General features: G+C 54.4%; 1 protein-coding gene across 1 annotated transcript in view; it reads left to right on the top strand.

Moving 5' to 3' along the window:
- The first annotated feature begins 1286 nt into the window (after positions 1–1286).
- The window catches only part of AKNA (AT-hook transcription factor), a 52986-nt gene continuing 45813 nt past the window's right edge, over positions 1287–8459 (top strand). The window contains exons 1-2 of the mRNA XM_048223330.2: positions 1287–1367; positions 7707–7817. The gene's annotated coding sequence lies outside the window, so the exon portion shown is untranslated. The remainder of the gene's footprint in view (positions 1368–7706; positions 7818–8459) is intronic.

Here is an 8459-nt window from a genome sequence, read left to right as displayed (position 1 = left end):
CTCAGGGTCTGCTGGTAGATGAAGAAGGCGGGAAGAGGGTGAGTTTTTGGCCTGAGCCAGGGCCTGCCCAAGCAAGTGCTGACTTGCCCTTCAAATTACCTGCAGCCCACTCTTCTTGGGAGAAAACAGGGTGAGGGATAGAATAGCCCAAAGTGAGGAGTACAAGGATAGAGAACAAGGCCCCGCTCAAAGGGTCCACGCTTCAGAGTCTGACATCCAGAATCAAATTCCACCTCTACTATTTCCTGGCTGTGTGATCTTGGGCAAGTCACTTAACCTCTCTGAGCCTCAGTTTCACCATCATTAAACGGAGGGCATAGTATTCATCTAGCTTGTAGGTTATGATAAGGATTTCCTAAAATGTTTGCCGCTGGCACAGTGAACAGAAGTTGCTGCTGTGATTATCACTGGGTGCCTGTAGGAGCCTCGGGCCTCCTGGGGAGCCAGAAAGAGCCTTCTGCCAGGGGGATAGAGAACTGGCTGCAACACAGCCGGTCGCAGGTCCTCAGGGAAAATCCTTCCTGTCTTGGGGCCTGTCAACCCTCTTGTGAAGTTGGGTTGGTGGGGGAGCTCTTGAAGTGAGCGCCCTTGGTTTCTTTCTTCTGGGCTTGCCGCTATGTTCACTTTATCCCCTCCCCTCAGCAGCTCTGTGAGGCTGGCCTCAGGGATCCCATTTACCTGAAGTTCAGTGGCAGACCTGGGGCGGGAGCCGAGGTCAGTTTGACATTTTACACCGCCATCCAAGGTGAGCGCTCGGTGGACAACGGATCATTTCTGTCCTGCACTCACCGCGCGACTCTGGGCAAGCTCTTGTCCCCCTGGAGACCTGAGTTTTCCCGCTTGCTAATAGTGATATGCGCTAGAATGGATGTGGAGGGCAGTGCCAATACCTACGTACTGCACGGGAGAGGACGGAGCACAGGACGAGCTTCCAACAGTTCTTGACACATAGGAGCTCAAGAAAAGTTTATTAAGATTCTCATTACTGTTACGAAGCAGTCCGCTTCCCCTACAAACGTTTGTGGCTTCTTCCTCACCGCGGCTCCGTGCGACCTTGCACAAGTGTCTTAGCTCTGGGCCTCACACTCCTTTCTGCACTCTGGCGGGTTCCAGAAGGGACACGAAATCTCCCAGATGCTTTTCAGTGCTGGGGCCGAGTCCGAGTCCCTGGGGGCGGGCCGCAGGCGGCCGCCTCTCAGCGATTGGTGGAGCTTCCCGAGGCCCCGCCTCCCGGGGCCCTCCCCGCCCGTCACAGGCCCGCCTCGGGGATTAAGCAAAAAGTCACCGCCCCGCCCCGCGCCGGGATTGGAGGCCTTTGTTTGCCGCTCAACTCCAGGAAACCACAGGCGCGCGGCCACAGCCAGCAGGTGAGGCGCGGGGAGGGGCTCGCAGTGGGTCCCGGACGGGTGCGGGCCCCTCGCTGGGTCTCAGTTTCTCGGCCTGGGGAATGGGGAGGAGAGTGGACAGCGCCGATGGGCTCCGATCCACAGGGTCTGCGCTGCTTTCGGCCTCTCCCACGTGGAAACCCCACGCGCATGGGAAGGAGACGGATCGCCACTCCCGGAATGGGAGGGACCCCTGGACGCGCGATCAGTGTCCAGTCCTAACCCCGCCGGCTGCGGGGTTCCTCAGTCTCCACCTTCGGCCTCAGTCTCCACCTCCGCACAATGGGGGCGTTGGCTTCTTCTCTCCCTCTTTCTCTCCAGCTGGGGCGGGTCTCAGGGCGGGGAGGGGTCCCCAGGGAATCCGGGGGTGGTCCTTGGCGGGGCCTCGGGCTGTGTTTGGGTTGGAGGTGTGTCCCGGGTAGCTGTGGTTACCGGGGAGGTGGGACTTCTCTGTCCTGGGATTTGTGCGAGGTTGGTTCACCCGGCAACAACCCGTGTAGCCTGACAACTCGGAACCGCACAGCCTCCCCGGACGCCTAACGCAAGTTTTCTTTTCCTCTTTTTGGCAGGGGGAGGGAGGGAGAACAAGGGCCAGCAGTGAGGGTGGACAGCTCCGACAGTGGTAGGAACTGGAATGGACTCAGAAATCAGGCAACCTTTCTTGGTACACAGACGGGGAGACTGAGGCCCAGAGAAGGGGCGCGTCTTGCCCGAAGCGCACAGCAGGGCAGGCGCAGAGCTGGCCTCTCTCCAGTGTGATGCGGCTGCTGGCGCTGGCGCTGGCGGCGTGACATCTTGGACGAGACTTTTCCCGGCTCCTTTCGCCGCTTTTGTTGAAAGCCATGACAGGTTGGAGAGGATCATTACCTACGTTTCAAAAGCTTCTGCTTCTCAGTGATAAAGTTGGAAAGGAAAGTTGTTGATAACAAACCCGGGCTATTTTGGAGGGGAGAAGAGTTGCTGAGACAGGTTGCAGAGAAAAGAGACATTGTTTCTGACCTCTAGAACAGAAGGAGAAGAAATTTTGGAAACCAAAGCATGACAGACTGAGGTTAGACACGTATAGGGACTTCCCAAGAGACTTTTCCAGGCGCCATCTCTGGAGTTCGTGGGTTTTATTTTTTGGCTGTTGGTTTTGTTTTGTCAAGAAAACAGAATCTCTGCCCATCTCTTTGAGGGGGCCTAAGTCCGGCGTAGGGGTATGGACCCCATGGTGTTTTGGGTACTTTTTGAGTTTATTCTCAAAGGCGGTCTCCGTTCTTCTGCGGGAGGAGAGGGTGCCCACGTGGGGCCTTCGCCTCCCAAAGTCCAGTGGTTTGCACATGAAACATGTGATGTGGGCCCTTCTTGCGAGGGGATTTCATCAGCTCCCACCAGCCCGCACATCCCGAAGAGGCGCCAGGGTTGGGGTTAGCAGCGAGGCTGGGGTGTGGGGGGGGATGTTCCCGCCCACTGCTGCTGTCATGCTGAGAGCGTATTTTGGAAACTCCTGCCTGCCAAGGACGTTTCAATTTCCCCCCAGGAGGGGGGAAGAAAGGCTTTTTAAAGCATCCAACTGAATGACCAGACAGATGCCAGGTCCTTTTCACGTTTCCTCAGCCCTGGGCGGTGGGACATACTGGGCATGGGGAGTTAGAAGACCTTGGTTTGAATTCCCAGCCCAGCTTGCCTTCTGAACACCTCAGTTTTCCCCTCTGTAAAATGGGCATGGTAACACCCACCCCAGTGCGGCTTTAAGGCTGAAGTGAGATGGAATCACAGAAAGTTTCATTCAGCCCGTATTCCAAGTTTGGAGACGAGGAATCTCGGCCCCAGAGAAAGGAAGTCATGATAGCATTGACACCAGTTATTGGTTATTGCTTGCTGTATTCTAGCCACGGCGCCAAGGGTTTTCCTGCAGTGACTGAGGTCTGGGAGGGCAGGAGTTTTTGTCACCAGTCACCTACCCGGTGCCCAGTGTGGAGCCCTGCACAGAGCAGGTGTTGAGTGCGCTCTTTGATCTCCTAGATTCTAGCATTTAGTGTTCACATTGTTGCCAGGAAGTGGGTCCTGTTATTGTCCTCATTGAACACAGGAGAAGCCTGAGGTTCAGAGAGTTTAAGTCACTCACCTGAGGTCACACAGCTTTGCATGGGGGTTAGTTCGTCCTTACTTTGGGGCGCGTCATCTTGTGAGAGCTGATCGATCGTGTGCCTCTCTTTCCAGTGCCGTGCTAGTGATATCACATTGGTAGCTTGAAATTGGCCATAATACGGGTATTTACACTATGGAAATCAGCAAATCGGGCCGCAAATCGGGCGTTTTCTTTCCTTTCCTTTTCTTTTTTAAGAGAGCTGCATGTGAAGGGTGTTGTGGGCTGGAAGGCCAGCATTGCTCTGCATGGCAGCCAGGAAATGGAGGGTTTCTGGCAGTGCTGGAGCCCCAGGGGTGCCAGGCCAGAAGGCCCACACCCCACTGCAGCTCCCCAGAAGTGTGGGATTTGGGGAAGGAAACCTTTGTGAGAGGGGGCTCCTACTCTGTCACGTGAGTCATGCAGCGCAGCAGCCGTCCGACTTGGGGGCATGTCAGTGTGAGCCTGAATTCCAGGCCAAAGTGTCTGGCCTTTAACCTGAAAGTGACAACAGCCATCCATGCTCTTTAAGCAGGGAAAGGCTTGATCAGAATGATGCTCTGGGAAGATTTCTCCAGCAGCGGGTGCTCAGGGCATGGGAGGCTGAGCCAGGGGTGGAGCGACTGGGAAGAGGCACAGGCTGACCTGGGAGCCAGGAGGAGGCTAACAGCGCCCCTCCTGTGTTTTCTGAGTCCCTCCTGTGTGCTGCGCATGCGCGCACACCCGTGGGAGCACATTGTCGCCTTACTTTACAGGCACTGCCCTGAGAAAAGGGTTACCCTCTGGAGGTGAGGAGATCAGAGGGTTTAGAAGAGCTGCCAGATCTGGACCCAGGCCTTTCTGCTTCAGCCCCTTACATTTTAAATTCCTGGGTCCCTCCTTCATTGCAGCATACAATCCCAACTCTAGTTGGCCAGGCAAAGTCCAGTTCGGTTGTCAAGGGTGACCCCTTGATCCCAGGCCTGGTCCTCCACCAGCCCCTAGACCCTTGCCAGCATTCCCTATTCTGGGGGAGAGGCTGGTGATCGGGGCCAGAGTGGGATGCCCAGCTGGCAGTCTTCTCGGAATCTTGAGTCCACAGCCAAGGACCAGGGACCAGGAAGGGCCTCAGGGGCCAGGAGGCTGCACTCAGCCCCCCTAGGTCAAGGATTCATTTGGAGGATGATGCTTTACTTGTGGGTGCATACCCAACTCTACCTGTAATGTGCTGTGTGACTCTGGGCAAGTCGTATATCCTCTCTGGGCTTTTCCTTGTCTGTTAAATGCCTGATGGTGAGGATCCAATCAGACAACACATGCCGTACCCCAAATGTGAAGAGTGGCTAGGGCTAAGATCTCTTCCTTTCCCTTTTGTGATTTTCATACGTTCCCACATGTTGCATAATGGCTCTGTGTGCCAAAAAGAGCACATAGTATCAGAGTTTAGAAAGAGGAAGAGATCAAGTGTGGGAAGGGAATTACAGAATGTCACAGAGCGTCAACGCTCCAAAGGGCCTCAAAGGGCCTAAGCACTCTCCTGACTTGCACAGGCAGGGAAACTGAGGCAGGGCATGCCCAGGGTCTCGTCGGAACAAAACACCACACAGGTGTGCAGTGGGGGCTTTTGCTTATTTTGCTTGTTGTTGTTTTCTTAAGAATAGTAAATACTAGGGGCACCTGGGTGGCTCAGTCGGTTAAGCTACCGACTCACAATTTCAGCTCAGGTCACGATCTCAGGGTCATGATCTCAGGGTCATGAGATCGAGCCCCACGTCGGGCCCTGAGCTCAGCTAAGAGTCTGCTTGAGATTCTGCTTGACATTCCCTCCGCCCCTCCCCCTGCTCACGTGCTCTCCCCCCTCCTCACATAAATAAATAAAGTCTTTTTAAAAAATCAGGATCTTAAAAAAAAGAATAGTAAATATTCATTTTACTCCTTTTGTAAAGCAGCTGTTATTTTTAGAAAATACACGTAGGGAAAAAGTAGACTTGCCTATAATTGTATTACTTGCTATATTGTGACCATCCGGAAGCATCTCTCCGTCTCCCTTCTCGCTTCCTCCCTCGTTCCTTCCCTTCCTCCCTATTTTACTGTTTTGTTTTTTCTTTAAGGGATTCAAACTGGATAGAGATTATTTTATAACTGGCTCGTTCCCTCAGCATGTCACCTTTTTCCACATCACTGCGTCTTCTGCCACTTTGGGACTAGTAAGAGCTGCGTAAAATCCCTTCGAGTGGAGCTACCATAGTTGATTTCCACGACCCCGTTACTGGACACTGAGATTGCTTCCAATCTTTTCACGTACCGCAAGGTTCAGTCGCAAATGATTAAGACCGTACTGTCTAGATTCAGACAGCTTGGTTCAAAGTGAGCTTCCTCTCCTGCGAGATGGGGATACTAATTCCTGCCTCCCTGGATTGGCACGAGGATTAAATAATGACATCCGAATCCGTGGAAAGGCCTGACGTAATAGGTGCACAGTAAAGTTTTACTTGCATGTGAGCAGTGCATTCCTGGCATACACGCACTTCTTTGGCTGGATTCTTCCCTTGGAGCGTGAGTTGTGGGTGTCTATGTGTGCAAGAGTGTGTGCGTGTGTGTGTTTTCCTCCATATGGCCACATCCTCCTCGTAACCCATGTTTTGGTTGGCTGAGGAAGGCCTGCCTCCTCTCCTCCTTCACTGTTCAGGCTGCAGACATGGTGTCGATCTGGACTGGTGAACCCTGGAATCGTTTGGGGGGCACAGGAAAGAGGGTCACAGGGAAATTCTCCACTTGGGAGAGCTAGCCATCCCTTTTTCTGTGCAAGACCCAAAGCGAGGGCTGTGGCTGATATTAGGGAAGCTCAGAGCCAGGAAAATTAAACTCAAGCCTGCAGGGAGCAGGCCATATGGGTGTTTCATGGATCTGGCCAAAGTCGTGTATTCATGAGCTCTGTGCCAGCTGGGCTGTGGGCCAGGACTTTAGGTGCGTAGTCTCATTTATCATCCCAATGATTCTGTGAAGTCGGTATTACCCCTCGTTTTACAGAAAAAGAATCTGGGGTTCAGAGAGGTTAAGCAGCCTGCTCAAGGCCACACAGCTTTCCCAAAGAGAACCTGGAGGTCTCTGCCTACGAAACACCTGTTCCATAGACCCCTGTACCGTGTAGCCTCCCATCACCCTGGCATTTCCACCTGTGTTGGCAAGTGGAATCCAAGAACACAGGAGACTGAGCACTAGAAGGTCATTTCTGATAGCCTCAGAGATAATCTCATTAAGCCCCAAGGCTCCAAAGCTAAGAGCACGGAAGGCACGTGTTCATTCTCACTCAGGCTATAACTTGGGTCTGCACTTCCCTGGTGCTTCTTGGCCAGCTCCTGCAATCCTCCCCTGCCCCCCAGATTCCCTGTGGATTTTAACTACAGGGTAAAATCAGCAACGTGGGCCAGAAGGAGTGGACGACCTTAGGGAGGGTTTTCATTTCTTTCAAGGAAGGGACTCCCATGAATTCTGAAGTTGCCAGCCCCTGCTTCCCCCCTACCCGCCATGGCTGGGTAGCCTCATGCCCCCCCCCCCTGTCCCCCTGGGCCCCAGGTCGTTGTGTTCAGGGCACATGATGCCAAAAAAGCAGTGCCCATCCCGGTCCCGGGCCATGTCCTGGGCTGCACCAGAAGGCTTGAAGAAAGGCAGACCTACGTTCCATTCTTGTTACCGTGCTGGGCACTTAGGTGGGGCTCAAGAGGGCATGTGGAGGGAGGCCGGAGGGGATGGCTGAGTGGTGGGCAGGGGGAGAGTGGGTGAGGATAGCCTTCATGGTGCTGGAGCGTCAGGGCCCAGGGGCTAGAGAGAAGGAGTGGCTGAAGGCTCGCTGGGCCCCTGTGGTCAGGACGGTCAGGACGGCAGGGTTGTGCGGATGCAGCAGGATGTGGGCGTGCTCCTGGTTAAAGGACTCAAGCCTGGGGGCCAGAGGATTTTGTTATTGTTTGTTTTCATTTTGTTGGGTGACCAGGAACTAATCCCTTCCCCATCTCCCGGCCTCAGTTTCCTTACCCGTAAACGCGATCGCACTCCTGTTCTGCCTACTTCCCAAGGCTGTTCTTAAAGCATCTAGTACAAGGACCAGAAAGCAGTTTAGGAAAGCCCCTGCAAGGCTCTGTACGGAACCAGAGCTTCATTATCGAGTTAGAACATTGCTTAGTGACTTGCAATTAGCCGGTAATAAGCTGCACTCCCAATTTTATCACACGCAGGTATTAATTCTCTCTGCTGGCTCCGTGGCGTGAGCACCGAGCATTGTCATCAAGAGGCGGATCTTCGTATGCTTCGACCTCCACTGGCACGCACCTGATTTGTGCCTGCAGGCAAGTTTCTCGGGGCCTCTGTTTACCCACCGTAAAATGGGGACGTCATACCAGCCTGCCTGGGTTGCGAGGGCCACAGCCAGGCTTGGGCGACTGGTTAGAGTCCGTAGATGATCTAGCATGTGTTTGCTGGGCGTCTGCCGTGTGGCAGGCGCTGTGCTGGGCACTGGGGGTAGAACGGTGAACACTTCAGAGCTCCCAACTGCCAGAAAGACAGACCTGAGGTCTAATTCCCAGTCAATCCCCGAGGAGGGCCCGTGGGGCTGAGGTCTTCAGGTCCCCTGGAAGTTCCCAGGGAGAAGAAGTGGGGTTGGGTGATGTGGGGGGGCAGGGAGCACCGTGCATTTGTCCTGGGAACAGCAGGGAGCGCCGTGAGGAGGGTGGAGAGTAGGGGAGAGGCTGGAGCAGCGCCTTCTTCATGGTCTTCCTCAGAGCAGTGGGCAGGATCGGAGGGTTGCAAGCCCAGAGGGACCATGTTTGCACGCTTCTGTTTTGGAACCAGCCCTGGGGTGCAGTGGGATGAACAGATTGGAGGGACCCCAGAGCTTCCCGGGAGAGGCCGTTGCAGGGGCCGTGAGTGGATACAGAGGTGGGGCGGGTTCTGGTGAGATTAAGGAGTCGATGATGGATTGTTTATGGGGT

Source organism: Ursus arctos, unplaced genomic scaffold (genome assembly GCF_023065955.2).
Source record: "Ursus arctos isolate Adak ecotype North America unplaced genomic scaffold, UrsArc2.0 scaffold_18, whole genome shotgun sequence".
Taxonomy (NCBI): domain Eukaryota; kingdom Metazoa; phylum Chordata; class Mammalia; order Carnivora; family Ursidae; genus Ursus; species Ursus arctos.
This window is presented reverse-complemented; position numbering and strand designations above follow the sequence as displayed.